Source organism: Harpia harpyja, chromosome Z (assembly GCF_026419915.1).
Source record: "Harpia harpyja isolate bHarHar1 chromosome Z, bHarHar1 primary haplotype, whole genome shotgun sequence".
Taxonomy (NCBI): domain Eukaryota; kingdom Metazoa; phylum Chordata; class Aves; order Accipitriformes; family Accipitridae; genus Harpia; species Harpia harpyja.
This window is the reverse complement of record NC_068969.1, coordinates 96,442,665-96,459,422: the sequence shown is the minus strand read 5'-3', so window position 1 is coordinate 96,459,422 and position 16,758 is coordinate 96,442,665. Positions and strand designations below refer to the sequence as shown.

Below are 16,758 nucleotides of genomic sequence, written 5' to 3'. Positions count from 1 at the left end.
GGGTTGCAGGGGTGAGGGGAGGCTGGGGCTGCCCCCTTGCAGACACAGCCAGTACCATCTGGTTCCAGACATCTCCAACAGACTCACCACAGGACACAGCTGAGCCCTTCAGCCAAGATGGTGGTGCCTCAGGGAAAGCGTATTTCAGAAAGGGCAAAAAAGCCAGGGAGCAGAGAGGAGTGAGGTAAAAAACCAAATGTGAGAAACAACAGTATGAACACCAGCCTTAGAACGGGAGGTGGAGGAGGAGGTGCTCCAGGTGCCAGAGGCGATATTTCCTTGAGGCCCATGGAGAAGAACCCATACTGGAGCAGATATCCACACTGCACTGCAGCCTGTGGAGGACCCCATGCCAGAGCAGGTGGATATGTCCTGAAGGAACTGCAGCCCCTGGAGAGGACCCACTTTGGAGTGGGGGAAAAGTGTGAGGAGCAAGGAGCTGCAGAGAGGAGCTGTTACAGACTGACCACAGTCCCCATTCCCCATCCCACTGCACATCTCAGGGTGGGGATGTAGAGGATTTGGAATTGAAGGAGTGAAGTTGAATCTGGGAAAAAGCGGGGGTGGGAGGTTTGGTCTTTGATTTTGATTTTGTCTTTGTTTCTCACTATCCAAATCTATTTTATCTGACAATAAATTAAATTAATTTTCACCAAGTCAAGTCTGTTTTGCCCATGACAGTGCTTAGTAAGTGACCTCCCTGACTTTACTTTGACCCATGAGTTTTTTCATCTTATTTTCTCCCCTGTCCTGTTGAGGATGGGGATTGAGAGAGCAGCTGCCTGGGTGGGCAGCCAACAGAGGTCAACCCACCATAGTCTCATAGTCCAGTGTACTGAGTATCTGTTCATCTACGACCATATTCCATAAGCAGAACATACTTTCCAGGAAATCTTCTTGAGGTTTACCTCCTCTTGGCTATTTTCTTTCCCTACCCAGACAGTGCTGCATTTACAGTTAAGCATCTGAATAGCTCCAGTCAATATCTTTAAACACAAATAAATAAATTCAAGCCTATACTTTAAGAAAACCTGCTCTTATTGTTTCCTTCTGAAGCAAAAACGCTTCAAGGATTAAATGTTTTGCAGCTGCTGTGCCTGCATCTTTATTAATTAAGCATATAAAAAGTCCTAGATCTCTTTGAAAGGCAGAAACACCTTATTGGCTGAAGCAGCAACAAGCTCACATTTATGGCTTTCATTATTAGAGGTAGTCTGTAAAATTCCATGGCAAAGATTATTTTTTTCAAAGTTGGAATGGAAGTGAGTCATCCTTTTTCAACGACGAAGTGCAAAATATACAATGCCCATAATTTGGTTTGTTTAGTATAAGGCAACAACAGTGCACAGTCACTGAACAGCTTTTTGTCCCTCAGAAAAAGGAAATAATACGATAAAAATATGTATTTAAAGATATTTTTGTTTATAGTATGTATTTTTATCTGAATATCTACTATTATAATTTATAGTCTTTGCATAAAACAACTTTGCTGTTTTTCACAGCTCACCTAATCTGGATGCTAACAGAACATTTAAAAGCACAATATTCAACATTCAGCTATAGTGAGAGATGAATTATTTGAGGGTAATAATTATGTTAGCAAGACAGAAAATATCGTTTCCAATTTTGTCTTGGTACAAGCCTCATGTGTCACCTTAGACAAAATACCCAATACCATCATGTTTCCCTTTCCCAATACAATACTTGAATAATGATCTTGACTTGGGATATTTATTTAGGAGGCTTTGGCTAATTTGAAAAGCACTTTGATATCCTTTGATAAAAAGTACAAAGCAAATATAACCACAGTTTTCTGCATAGTAATAACAGCTCCTCTGACAACCACTACAAATGACTAAGAATGTCATAAGAATGGAATTTTATTCAATTAATTTCATTAACCAGATCTCTGCTCTTATATTTCAGAAGTCACAATTCACCGTTCCCATGTAGTTTTACTAGCTACCCTTGGCATATGTCTCTGTTGAAGCTGCGTTACTAGTACTGTCCTGCTTTAACTTCTCACTTCATGAGATTCTCTTCATACCTATTATTTGATATTAGCCATGTCATTTGGTTATTCAGTCTACTTCAGGGGTCTACATTACATTTGTGACTTTTTCAGCAAATATAACAAAGGATTCTAGTGGAAAACAGAGCAGGAGTGTCTTACATAGTACAGGTATATGCTGAAGATGAATAGGAATTAACCCTACAGAAGTTCCTATATGTTGATAAGAGGTGGATATACTGATATAAGCTGTCTAAAGCAAACTACTCTGACTAAATTCTGAATCATGTTCTTCAGCTCTTAGGACACTGGTTACCAAACCTGGGGTTTATAGTTCATCCACTAGAACAAGGAACAGCTGACCTTCTATTGCTGTTAATGTTTTGGGGTTTTTGTTATCTGATTGGCAAGAGGCCTATACACTGCACCAGGCTGCAAATACATCAGAACATTGAGCGGGTTTGCTCCAGCTGCAGCATCAGCTGCAGAAGGATAGATGGAGCTGCGCAGCCAGCCCTGCTCCTCCGTCTTCTTGCAGGGAGGCTCAGCAGCACCAATCCTGGCAGCTCCAGCTTGGCTGACTCCTTTGGGGGGACACCCAAATCAACTCAGCTGTAAAAACCAGTATCTGGGGTTTGTGCTATGCAGCTGCTTATTACTGTGATTGAAGATGATAAGCTGCTGTCTGCAAGCATACAGGAAGACTGCGCATTTCAGCACATGTGGGACTTGCACTTCTGTAAAGAAACCCCTGGTATCGCAAAAGTAAAGATGCTGTGCCCTCAAGGGTGGGTTTCAGCAACAGGGAATATATCTGATTTGTCCCTTTTGTATGTGCTAGTAAATTTCCATCAGTTATCCCCATCTATAGCAAGTATATGATATCTTTATTTATAGTTAAATATCTGATAATAATTGGCATATAACAATAACTTTAGGAAATACAGAGGCCTTCTGTACCTTGCTTTATAGAGGGACACAGTGTTAATTTTCTGGAGTAATTCTCAGTGCTATACCAGCAGCTTGAGCATAGTATTATCTCTGTTCTTATAGAATACATTAAAAAAAAATGCACTCAGCCACACTAGCATGGCACCTCTACACACTGTTGAGGAGATTTTTCTTTTAATTATTAAATTACAGTTACTGTTATAAAACAAAATGGGGTAGGACAATATTTCCTGGGACAGACCCATTAACGTATCAATGCAAAGAGCGTAAGCTGAAACTTTGAATTTGGGTCCTACGAAAACCACGCTCCCACAACTTCCCAGCCAGCTATGCAAGTCAGATATCACCACACACATACGGATGGTTAGGCGCTTACATCATGAGACGTGTACAAGTGCCTGTTTTACAACCACTCTCCAAGTATTTGCATTAATATTTTAGGCACAGTCTACCCGTCTTCTCCCTTGATTTTGTAATTCTGAGAGATGATTTTAAATTAAGTAGTTTAAAAGAAATCATGATTTTTAAAATTATTCTTCTCCCAAGAGCCATGCTCACAGCACACTGTGCTAAACTCTGTAAAAACTGATTCCAGAAAAAAAGTTGTTGCCCCAAAACACCTACAACCTATACATAGTGTAAAACAAAGGGAGAGCATATGTGTGAGGTATCAGAAACAATGAGATGACACAAAGGTTTGAGTTTTATAACTTTGAGAGCCAAGCTATTTTGGGCCCAATATGATGTTTTTTCATAACATACTTGATGATCTATGATAGTACAAAACTGGTGTGTTTTGGTTTTTTTTTAAAGACAGATTTCTTACAAGCGTTTGTCAAAGAAAACAAGGAATTTTGCAAAAGGGCATGAAAGAGGAAAGGAAAAGCCTTGTGAAAACATTTTAAAATTTCTTGAAAGGCTTTTCCAGTAAATGAAAGGCTGTATTGTCCCTCTAGGTCTGAAAATCTGATATTTCCATAATTCAATCCTGTTGAATGGTATATGTATTAACCTTATGGTTTTCAGTTACTGGTTATGGTAGGATGGTTATGTGCAAAACGATTTTTACTATATTTTAATGCAGGTGAGGAAAGACTTTCAGGGGCACAAATCAATGTTACATCCCCAGCTTTCAATTATTTCAAGTAAGAGTTAGTCACATAACAGCCAATGTTGCATTAGAGAAACTCTTCCCTATATTTTTTTGATGCATTTTGTTATTTTCAGTCCCTTCATTTACAGGATGTGAGCCATAAGCTGCCTGTCTATGAGGGTATTAAGGGCAGTCACTGTCAGACTAGCATAGCCATGCAAAAGTGAGTTTACCAAGGGAAAAAGATAAATATGAAACTGAGCTGGGATTATAAATAATCCACCAGAGCTCCTGGCAGCAGGAGGCATCTGCTATTCATGCTTGCTAAGCAAGAGTTGAGTGACTCCAAGATCCAGCCTAACCATTAGCCTGAAACATTGGAAAAAGACTCACCAGCCATTTCTTCTTTGGATTCTGTGCGAGCAGCACTCTGACTACTGGTTTGTTCCTCGCTGCTCTCTCAGGAGATACCCGCCTAGTATTATTTGGCTCATGTTTCTTCTCTCTTACCCAATGCTGTACTCTGCAGCTGGACCTCAAAGACACAGCTTGACGGAGAGTGGTATGAGTCAGACTGCAATTTTATTTACATTATTTACAAAATTTACATGCACTGTCCTGACATCCTGTTCTTGTACATACATGTGAGGCCTCTGCCTGTTATTCAGCACCACAAATAAGTGGCTAAAGGAAGAAATACCCCTTGTATGAACAGGACAAGAAATTTCTGCAAGATTTCCATACTCATTCAGACTGAATACAGATCCGAGATTAAAATGTGATAGGGACACAGGAGTCACTGTCATGGATCAGCACAATGGCCTGCTTAACGTAACATCCACTCACTGACATGTGGCACAGACAAACTAGATGCTCCCTATAGAACAATGTGACTGAGAAAGGGAAATGTGTGTAATTTTTTCTACATAAAGTTTTGGTATTCAGTCAAGCTTTACTGAAGGCCATTATCAGATTCTTTGATTTGTAGCAAAGGTTGAAGTGGATATCTCTGTAACCGAACAGCTGGGTTTCCATGCTCACTTCCCCCTTGTTATTTTTGCTGGTTTTCACCAGGCTGAACTAGGATTCTTTATACTGATGCCTAAAAATGGATTTGGAAACCTGGTGTCAGCTGGATGATGTGTTAGAAAGTTATTGCCTACAGGCACACAGAAAAATGTCATTTAGTTGCATGCTACGTCTCAGATCCCTGCAGCTACTAGATACTGATTTACCCACTTTGCCTTTTTGTCTCTTTATTTCAGCTCAGACTTGAATCTTGCAGCTGCTTTCTTCAGAAAAGCCTGAAATAGAAACCAGCGTTGTTGTATCTGAAAATTACTTCATTTCCCACCTCTAGTGCTATAGTATATTAACCTCTGACTTCAGCAGCTGGAAAGACCTCAGCTGTTTAAATAAGATCACAGCTGAAATCTAGAAAAAACTGCAAGAGATTAATAAGCAAAATATTCCACCTTTAAGGTCTGGTAATTTGCCGGCTGCCAGGACCAGCAGCACCTTGGGGGATGCAATGCTTTGCTAGAGGATGCTGCTGCTGTCAGTGTATCACGTGAGTGCAGCTGAGAAGACAGAGGAGGTGGAAATAGGATAGGAACAACTCCACAAAGGCCCTTGGGTGAGTCTTTCTTCATCTGGGCCAAAGTATATTTTCTGAAAACAGATTGCTGTGCCCAGAAAACAGGTACCTAATGCTGTACTTATTCACAGATAGATTTCAGATAGACTAGGATAGAAGAAAACAGCTTCTGGTGTGACAAAGAAAGTTGTGAAAGGCTCGGGGGAAGCTCCCTGCACAGTGAATTACTGAAGTGTAGCAGCAGAGCTGCTGGTGAAGGGGCAACAAAGGAAAAAGCATACCAACTAATTCTTACCACAGCACAGAACTTTTACTGAAACACATCACATCCTCTCTAATTGTGGTCAAAGCAGGTCAGTAGGGCTCAGATGAGCCAGGACTCTGACACAATGCAATAATCTCTCATTATTATGTATGGTAGTATTCACACAGCATAATCACCCAGACTATTTAATTGCTTTTATAAGTCAATGAAAATTCAAAACATGTTTATGTGGTGTTATTATATAGTCTGTATTGATAGAAATTAAATCAAAGGAAAGAGAGACTGCGTCATGCAACAATCAAAAAAATAAATGTTTGGATTTAAATTTAGGATTACTGATTGCCTATCCTCTATTCTAAACACTAGACAACACTCTTGAAAAGAGACCATTTGAAAGCATAATATTGTTAGTTCTCAAGTAGATCTGAAAAATCAAGAAACACATAACTCAGCTGACCAGCTAGGAGGTAGTATCAAGAAAGTACATCTACTGAGCTGACATAATGCATTAATATGAACAGGAAGGAGGTATCAGAATATCCATCTAATACATGAATGACTTACGGGTACTGTCTCTGTCCACCAATGTGCAGCCAGATCTATCAATAGCAAGCATTTCATAAGCTTATGTACAATTTTCTATTACTGTGAGGGAAGACTAGAAAGGGACTAGGCCATAATATTGCATTGAATCACTTAAAGAATAATCACTGCGACGTATAATTATTGTCCCAAGTAAGTAGCAGTTACTGACATCCAGTAACACTGGATTTAATACAGGTAGTCAAGGCTGCAGATGACTTTACTTTTCCAAAACACTAACGATTAGGATCGTTCTCATAAAAGCAGTTTGATTTCAACCTCAGTTTTCTCCAGACCTGCTGCTAGAGATTAGGTGCTAATGTGGGTGAAACAAACACATGTTAGGTTTCAGTCCAGCACATAAAAATGACAAGTAAGATTTCAATTCAGCAAACTCCTAAAACTTCACTTTCAGCACACAAGTAATACCTGCTGAATCCAGAGGCACCACACAGGTTCTCAAGGTTGAGCAAGTTTAAGCCACTTTTCAGAACTGGGGTTTTATGTTATATGTGGTAATGAAGTTATTGCTAAAAAAAAAAAAAAAAAAAAAGAAAAAAGAAAGAAGCTTTGTTGTTGTGCTGTGCTTTATTTATGGATGTGCCATATGATCTGCAAAATTGGGGAAAACACCAGCCCCAGATTAGTTTAATGGGCTCGGTTGCCTAGTCATGCAACAGAAACAGCATAGCCAAAGGAATGTTAATGTCTCTGACCTACCTATTTTCATTGTTGCAACATCAGCAAGGTGCTACTGAAATAATCCCAAAGGTATTTTCAAAGGAGTGGAGCGATGCTGTTTCAAAATCTCCTTAAGGATGTCCCTGTCTTTAGCCATACCTATGGAGAAACTTCAGTGTTAACTTCTGGAGCCACACCTCTGTATCAAATACCAGAGTACTTATACTTGTGTAATAATAATAATAATTAAAATACAAAAATGGCTTTTCAATAGTAAGACTTGCATTACAAGCCTCACAAACTTCTTTTACTTCTTATTAATGGTATGTGTGTGATTTTGAAGGAGCCTGGGACCAAAATTAAAGTATATATTGGTGAGATAGCTCTCACTTGGTTTCTGCATGAATGTGTGCTCTGTCTGCAGTCTACGAACAAAACCTTTAGCCATTTCGAAAATGCTGAAATGTGTGCTGGGACAGCAGTTTGTTAGGTAAATCCCTCAGTTTGCTTCTGTGCAAGGGCTCCAACACATCTTAGTTTTCAATTAAAAGGAAAGAGAGGGTCTTTTTTCTGAGTCACTGATTGATCTTAAACTGGCACAGGCTTTTTTAATGTCAGCCAAAGTAATTGTAACTTTGAAATCAGTCTACTAAAATTGCTATACATGGTCTATTCCATAACAGAGTATAAAGGGCTAAGAAATTATGAGCAGATGTTGAAAGCATGCAGTGGACAAGCCCATCAGGAAACACTGCAGTGAGACTGGGGCTATAAACAAACTGCTGGATTATAGGACAAATTTTAAAAATATTATTTCTTACAGGAATCACCAAATTCTGTAAAGGTGTCTGAATGGGACATCAAGGTAAACTTGACATCTGTCAGGAAGTGGAGGCTGCAAAGCTGTGAGCCTTTAAAAGACACCTCCATTGCCTGAGCACTGGGATGCAGTGAATGACTTATGTATGCTGCAAATTCAGAAACCAAATGATAATTTTTGGTCTTCATCATTTGACATGGTTCTATATATGCAAGAGTGGGTATAACACTCACTACAATGGAGATGCTGCTTATGAAAAATGCAGGTTTTTTCCTGTCGATCAGCACAGTTTATTAAGCAGCTCTGATGATGATCCATGAAAATGTCAACCTCATTTGCATGAAATTCCCCTTGAATTTTCTTTATAAGAATGCTTTAAATTAGTTGGCAATTACAATTAAAATGTCATCTGAAGTTGTAGTCTGAAGATACTGTAACAAGTATGTAAGAGATGGGAAGAATGTAAAGGAGAAACAAATGAGAGAAAGTGTTTCTTGGCTGTCGTAGCTGAAAAGGAGAGCTCGGAATTTTCTAGCTAACCAGTAATTATTTAAGAACAGACCCTACAGAAAGAACAATAAAGTTTTTTCTAGGTTAAAGCACCAAATGAACGCTTAAGAGATATTTTAGACAGTCTGATCATTCCTTAGCTTTTAGGGATTTTTATCTTAATTCTGCAGATATTCTCTGAATTTGCATGACTTGTTAAGAAAATACAGAAAGGATTTTTAAAATTGTATTTCAAGCAGCTTTATCTAAGAAATTAAAAGTATTCTGATCTTCAAAAGTAATATTAATTAAAGCACTGGAAGTGCATATTTCATGATGTGTGGAAATGCTCTGGGTAAAATTTGGCCTTGTGCTGAGCACAAGCCACTGCATCTGTTAGTCAAATACACATGCAGATAATGCTAAATATTTAACTGAAGTATATATGCCAATGACAGATTTCACAGCATTCTCTGTGACAGTGTTTAAACAAAGGAATGACTATTCTGATGCAATACAAGCTGACCAAAGACAGGAAAATCGAAGTCTAAGAATCAGTCTGTAAACATCAGAACAACATCTGAGACAAGGTAAGTCTCTCCATCTGAATGTCCAACTTTTGTTTGTGAATTTGCATGTTATAATCACCTTCCTTTTCTATGAGCAGCTTTTCACAGCATATATATAAAATAAAATATTAAGTATATATAAATAATATAGATACACACATAAGTATAGAATTAAAAAAAAACCACTTTTTTTTTTTTTTTTTTTACAGCAGCTTTCTTTTCTCTCTCTTTCCTTTGTCATATTCCAGGCCCTGCTGGCACGGTTCTCCTGACTCTGAAAATTGTAAAACTGTCTAATTGTCTAGATGGGTTGAATTTAGGCTTAACTGTATTAGGTCTGAGCATTTCTTTTAAAGAATCTAAATAACTCAACACCTGTGGTGGGCATAGGGAATGTTATTACCTTCTCAGCAAAGTCAGCCTCTTTAGAATAATGAGAAAGAAGCAGGAAATAGGAGACTTACAGATCTGCATTTTTCTAAATGAAGGATTACTAGTCTACTGGTGACTTGGAGAAAGAGATGTGCTGAGAAGACAACAGGAGAAGAGAGGGCAAACCTAGATAATATAAATGTTTTTTCTCCCCTTAAAGCTGTTCTTGTGAAAATATTTTAAAGGAAACTCATTGTGAGAGGAGCAAGACCTAATTCAGTAGTTTTGGAATACCTACCTGAATGCAAATATGGTAATCTGCTTACTAATTGTTTTCATTTCTCATTATGTTGCAGAAAATTCATGGTTAATGACTCTAATTAATAACATGAGAAAAATAATTTCCTGACTCTGGCTGCATGTTTATTATTTACACACCTGAATACAGAGGAAGGTGTGTTTCTTGTATGTGCCCGCAAAGCAACTATGGCCTGCCAGTGCATGGGAACTAGCAAACCTTAACCTCCATATGTAGTGAAACTGAGTGACTTTTGCAAGATGTGATACCCCAGCGGATGTTTACAAGTAGAACAATTAATTTATCTAAGAGATATATTTTGTATTTTCCACCTAATTGTTCTCAGGCAACCATTTCTGCAATTAGTAACCTGCAGATTTTAAAAAAAACAAAATGGTTTAGAAAATTTTTCAGATGACTTTTGATTTCTGAGGTCATACCAATGTAACCAAACTGCTATGGTGCTGGTACCACTTTCTTATTTGCATGCATTATTTTTTCTTAGTGAATGAAGTTGCAGATCGTGGGAGAAACCCTGTACCAAGTAGTTGGCTGAATAAGGCACAGCCTAGGAAGGTACTGTGAAAATTACTCAACATTACTCAAACAATGCAGCTAATTCCTATTCTACCACGCCTTTGTTATTCCAATCCCGACTGTCTCTTGAACAGAGGCTTCAAATTGCACTGTATTTTGCAATCAGGTTGCATGCCCAACAGACAAAGATGAGATCAGACTCTGGACATTTGTCCCAGGTGTTATTTGGTATTCAGTCTCCAGGGATGCCCTCACCTTCTGTGTTAGTCAGCCATTCATCGTAGCTGTTTCACTGGTCAGGAGATGAAGCAGGAAAGACAGTAGGCTCTTTAGGCTTTCTAGACCTTTCTGTCAGGATGACTGCTTTAGCTGTGTGATGGGATTCACAACCATTCTCTCTCGGACCAGGATTTCTAAATTTAACTGATTTGGGTACCACCATTGGTCTTCTTGTCCTGACCTATCATACTGGAGTACAACCAGTGGAAGAGTCCTGGAGGATGGGGACATCCTCATGGAGAGATTTTGCTTTATATTTAGAGTATGGACAGGTAAACTTACAGAATTCAACTTTCACTAAAACCAAGACTGACCCAGGTGAATCCAATTGTTTTGTCACTTGCAAAAATCACCAGCAACTGAAAATAGTTCTTCTGATCCTTCTGTCTGATGCACACAGAAAGAACCTTGCTCTTCTACACATCCTCCAGGTGAGGAAGGGTGGAACTGCACAGAACAGAAATCCCTTCTCAGTCTTAGTGATCAAAAAATGTTTCTTATTGCAGTACAAGAAAATTTTACTATATTCTCCCTTCCTAAAGGCCCCAGAATCCCTGAGGCTGAGAAATACTGGCTGCTCCTATCTGTGTCTTGTATCATGTACAATATGTCAGGCAGTCATGGGTGTCAGACCCTTATTTAGCTTCCAGTTGATATCCATAGTTATAAAGAGATGAATAGACAGAAACCAAAGAGAAAGCACAGTCCAGACACCACTTTTTGCCATGACTTCCAAGGGTGACAGATTTTTTTTTGACAGATTAATATTTTGTTACACTTTCCTAGCACTTATTTGACCATAAAATCAGTAACAGCAACTATTGCAGAAAAGATTAAGAAACGTTTTAACTGTTCAAATAATGCCACTTCTACTCTTCCCACGTCCCAAAAGTAGTTACATTATAATGTGATATCACCTGTGTCATTCCACCAGCATGGTAGCAAAATATGCTTCCACTCCTGCCCATCCTGCAGGTCATCATGCTTCGGTTGCCAATGTCATACTTCAGATAACATTTCCAATTTGTACTTATGTATACAGGCATCAGAACATGCCAGAGAAAAGATTAGTACACCTTAAGTGCTTTGATATATAGGCTATCAGCACTCTTGCAAACAATGCAAACACAGGATGATACCCATGTACGCCTGTAATATGGTATTGCCCCGGCGAGTAACAGGCCATAAGCATTGTACTGAATTTGCAAAGCCTCATGAGTAAGGCTTGTCAGGCTTGCTCAGTCCAAATTTTTCTTGACCTGCCTACAGCTTTGTTTTACTTGCTTTAGCTGTGACAGTAATTTCTCTAATTGACCAGGTGTTTATGGCTAATTTGTTTTTCTCTTGTTTATCTTTGTGTGGTACAACCACAGTTTTATATAGCTAGCAGCAACAAACAATTATTCTGTAGAGAATGCAATTTTTATAGCTCTAACAAAATGATGTAGTGTAAAGAAACACAAGTCCAGTATGATAGCAGAGGCCTTAGAAGCAGAGACACCGGGTACAGCGTAAAGCAGTACAGGCATGGGATGATTAGAGATGGGGCACAAGCTTGACACTGGAGACCCCTCGGCTACAAACAACTCCCCCATGGGCAGTTAAACAAATGCAGACTTGGAGCTGGACAAAACTAGTTTTATGAGTAACAAAGAAAACAAAGAAATAGTATCTAACATACATAAAAGCCACAATACACACTGTACTTGGATGTAATACAGAGCTGCAGGCCAATGAACGACAAGGTGTAAAAGTGTGTTAGCAAATACATAAATGTGACCCTAGGTGGATCCTGGAGTAATGAGAAAAAACCAGCAACATGAACATAATAATCCATTTGGCAAAAGACACCAGATGCTGGTAACTCACTGTAACATCACCATCACCACCACCTCAACCAGCATGAAACTACCTACCTTAGGATCAGAAGAGCAGTGGGAGGGTGAACATACCACCAGGAGAAGGGGTAGAAACTAAGAAGTGTGTATAAAATTATTTCAACTATATTATTGAGATCTTTTCTATATAGAAGTATTCTAACTTTATTATTATTGTTTCTTTTTCTGTAACAATTAGACATGGACTAATTATGTAATGATTAGATTCTTAAGATTTCAGTTATACTAGTAATAAATTCTTGACTGTATATGCATATATGCAGGGTGTGCTTCCTCTTTGCCCATAAACAATATTCTGAGTGTAGTAGCATGACTGGTAAAAGTGGGTTTGCTGCTGTACCCAGTGTTGCAATGTTGCTGTTCCTGAGATACTTATCTTGGGGTAGGTATGTGTTCATCTCCTATTTGGAATGCACCAGTTAGTTTGTTAATTTTGATTTGTGACCAACATATGGAGGAAATCCAATAGGCATGAAATACAAATGAGACCATTACGCGTTAAAAAAAAAAATGTCAGCTACCAATACAATCTGGAGAAATAGAAGGGAGAGAAGAAGAAAGCACCATGTATTACCTACAGCCCAATGTTGGGTCTGAGGCCAATGGTCCCCGTTCCACCACAGCCTTGGTGAGTGCTTCCAAAACACCTTCCCTGGCATGGGGCCCCTGTGTGCGATGGGGAGAGGAACAGCACGAACACTGGGTTAGCTCCAGGTGAATGCAGGCAGGGGGAACGGGAGCTCTTCCATCACTCAGGCTGGAGAGATGGGTCAGAGCTAGCTGGCTCACAGGGGTCCCTGGCCCTGGACTGGGACTTGTCATGCCTGGCTACAAACAGATGGCACCTTTGCCCATTTCCCCATAGAGCACCGGAACATGCAGCATGACTCAAGGAAAGTGATTTGCCATTCAAAGTTGGAAAACCTCCATTTGCCTAGGAAAAGCTTGGCTTGAACTGTTATAGAGAGTCTGGGTGGAGTTTGGAGGATTTCCCTCTGGAGACACTGCCATTCAAGACACAAGAGGAACCCCTGTTCCTCTACCTCTCCTGCTGGGGAGTAAAACTGCTAGACAAATTGCTTAATTCTAAAATAAAAAAAGTCCAGAGAGTGTTTTTATTCCTTAAGTTGCAGCTGCAACAGCAAAATATCACTTTCATGCAGTTAGCCTCCCCTGATCCCCTGTTTGTAGGGTAGCTCATCCAAACTGCATATCGGGAATGGGTCCTGGTCCATCCTGAATACCAGAATAGGCTTCGCCTGCAAATACACTAGCTGACCCAAATCAAAAGCATGCCAGAGACCATGGCCACAGTATCGACGATTACATGTCTGTGTCAGGCTTATGGTGTGACTACATTTTGTTTACTAGTATAGAGGCAAATATTGAGACAAATTTTGTGCTGGTTTACACTGTAAGCAAATTCACTGGGCAAAATTTTTATCTTTCCCTGTAATTTAGTCAAGCCAAGCTAATATACTGCTGGCTTCTGAGCTTCTCTGGCTATGGTAGCTGTACAATAAAAAAGGAAACTGCGTGAAAATTTACAGAATATTTTGCTTCAAGTCTGAACTCCCTGCTGTGTCATAAGAAAGGCTAGGCTGCACTCCAGCACTTGTGGAGCAGGGGATAGCTATTGCTGGTCAGAGTTACCAGTACTCATCTATCAAAGGGGAGGGGTAGAAGAGTCTCATATAAAAATTGTTTCTCACTTAGATACAACTGTAACCTAAATTACTTGTGACCTTTTCTGGGTTTTAGCTCAACTGATAGAAATGTTTCTGATACTCATACAGTTCATGAAGTTTAATGAAATGACTCACTCAGGCAGTGTAGGGTTCAAATTTATATTTGGTTTTAACTCCTGACCTCAACAGCAATATGTTCAGAAATGTATTTTTAAAGTAGTTGTATTTGAATAGACTCTCTGGTGTTTATGAATATAAACACAAATGTTGTACACAACTTATAAAAACTTCTTTGCTAACACTGGGACTTCAAAACAGTATTTCTACAATATGAGCCAAAAAGCCTCGGTTCTGCACCTCGGGGCTGTACAGAGCCCGCATCCTCTGTGAGTCCATATACAGAGGGAAAACTGTAACACACATCTTAAGTTACATCAGTGGGATTCATCTGTCCAACTCTGGCTGCTTTTTAATTAGGTACCTGCAGAGCACAGGACCATGAGCACAGGACCATAAGCACAGCACCTCATCTGTGCTGGTAAAAGAGGGGTGTGTTGCAGCTTCCTTGCAGAGAGAAGAGTGAGCGTTCACTCCTTTGCCCATCACTGCTGAGGCTGGCAAGCTGTGCCCTACCTTCTCCTATTACACCTCAGGGAAAGGGGAAGGGGAGAGGCAAGCGGTTCTGGACAACTCAGCAGGATTGGCCTGCACTACACAGGGCAGTATAGACCCAAGTAGCATGGTAATGTTACCTTCTAATAATTTCAATCTTGCTGCTATCGAATGAATTTACAAGCATGACACTACTGCATCTAATCACATCATCACCCATTTCATCCCCTTTGTATTCAGTGGTGAATGGCACAGCCCTAGGCCCTCTTGTTGGCAGCTGCTGAACTGTATTAGAGGCAGTTAACAAATATCTGACTATCTGCCTGATGTTATTCTGCCCTGTAAGCAGTGCATGCAGTTTGCAGGAGGACATTAGGTGGCCATGGCAATGGAAGAGAAGCCCACAAGTCCTTTCTGTGTGTGGGGGCCACTTTTGTGTTTGAGATTTGCTCTGTGACTTATCTGAAGTCTAGCTACTATCTAACCAAAGACCCAGAGAACCTGATCTATAGCCGTCTTTCAAGGATTTCTTTCATATGGGAATCATCTAGTGATGTGGATCTGTTAGCCATGGCAGAACCTCCACAGATCTTGTAGACGCCCCCATGGAGAGTGGCCTTGACCAGGGAAGATGAAGCATCTAGAAGATCTTCTGGAGGTGGAAGGATGGGGAGAATATCTTGGGGCTTTGGGCAGGTAGCTTAAATTATTCTAAGAACACTGATGTGTGTTGAAGCTCTCAATAGTATAATAGTCTATGGGAATAGACTAGAGAAACATACAAGTGGCTCAGACTCAGCTTTTGAAACCCTTTTCTCACCAAGTTGCACAGTCTACATGCTCCAAACTAGATAAAATGCAAGCGTGGTGAAAAGTAAGCAAGTTTCTTACCCTGTCTAGAAAATACAGTTCTAAAGCAATATTGGTACCAAAAGTATGAAAATGTATTTTAAATTAAATTGTTTTTAAATCAGAGGTATCTTCAAAGTATATAAAGCTTGCACATAAAGCAGTGAAACTAAGAGCATTATCATTACATATATATAACACTTTACAGTAAATCCTTTATCACATCTGACTCAGAGTTACAGGGAACAGTCTCACTTCTTCTATCCATAAATTCCTTCTGATGAGATGACACTTATCTCCAATAACAGGATGTTTTTCATTAAAAGGGGAAAAGATAAATTGAGATCACACCTCATGTCTGTTATCTTTACTACTGTAAAAGGCAAACACAAATTTTTCTACTGTTTTCAGTCCAGCTCACACTCTTATGAACCAGATATGTAAACCTTAAAAATAATTGTTTATGGGAAGTTGTCTTGGCTACCTCAGTTTTTATTAAGCTCATATCATAATTTTACTTTTCTTTTGTGGCTAAAAGAAATGTAATCTAACTTGAATAATAAATTCCCATCTAAAGCAAACATTCCTTATAAATGGTGGATTATGTGTATGAACTACCCTACTCACTAACCTTCAAAGATGGATGACAGGTATCCCATAACAAAGTAAAAGAAAAAAAATTCTGGTGAATTTCTGTAAGTATCTGGTATATTTAATACTGTCAATTTTTCACACCCTCTCCAATGATATTCTCTCCAAACTACTCATAAGAGAACAAATCAACCCATTAAAAAAGAAAGAAAAAGTGAACACTTACATTTGATTTCCTTTTGATTCAAAAGGCTTCTGCACTTCTGCACCAGTGCTAGTAAAGAGCCACCATTCTGAAATGGGAAGACAATATCTGTTTTCCTTTATTATTATCCCTGGAATAATACTTCAAAGCACACAGGGGAACACATGCAAACAGACTAGTAAGCCCTGTATATACAATCTGCTGGAGTTCAGAGAAAGAGAAGGAAATTATTTCCTTATAATCCCCCTACCAGCAGTATCAGCACACACCTCAGGAGGCACACAGATCAGGGAGCACACAGAGCAACACACAGTCGAATCCTGCATGAAACCCTGTCAGCAGCTTTCCTTTAGCATGGGTCCAGAATGCAC

General features: G+C 39.4%; 1 long non-coding RNA gene across 1 annotated transcript in view; it reads right to left on the bottom strand.

Moving 5' to 3' along the window:
• LOC128137391 (uncharacterized) overlaps positions 1-16,548 on the bottom strand; it is a 72,148-nt gene extending 55,600 nt beyond the window's left edge. The window contains exons 1-2 of the long non-coding RNA XR_008233680.1: positions 16,409-16,548; positions 4,449-4,603 (exon numbers count right to left, since the gene is read on the bottom strand). This is a non-coding gene — a long non-coding RNA (uncharacterized LOC128137391). The remainder of the gene's footprint in view (positions 1-4,448; positions 4,604-16,408) is intronic.
• Positions 16,549-16,758: the final 210 nt, after the last annotated feature.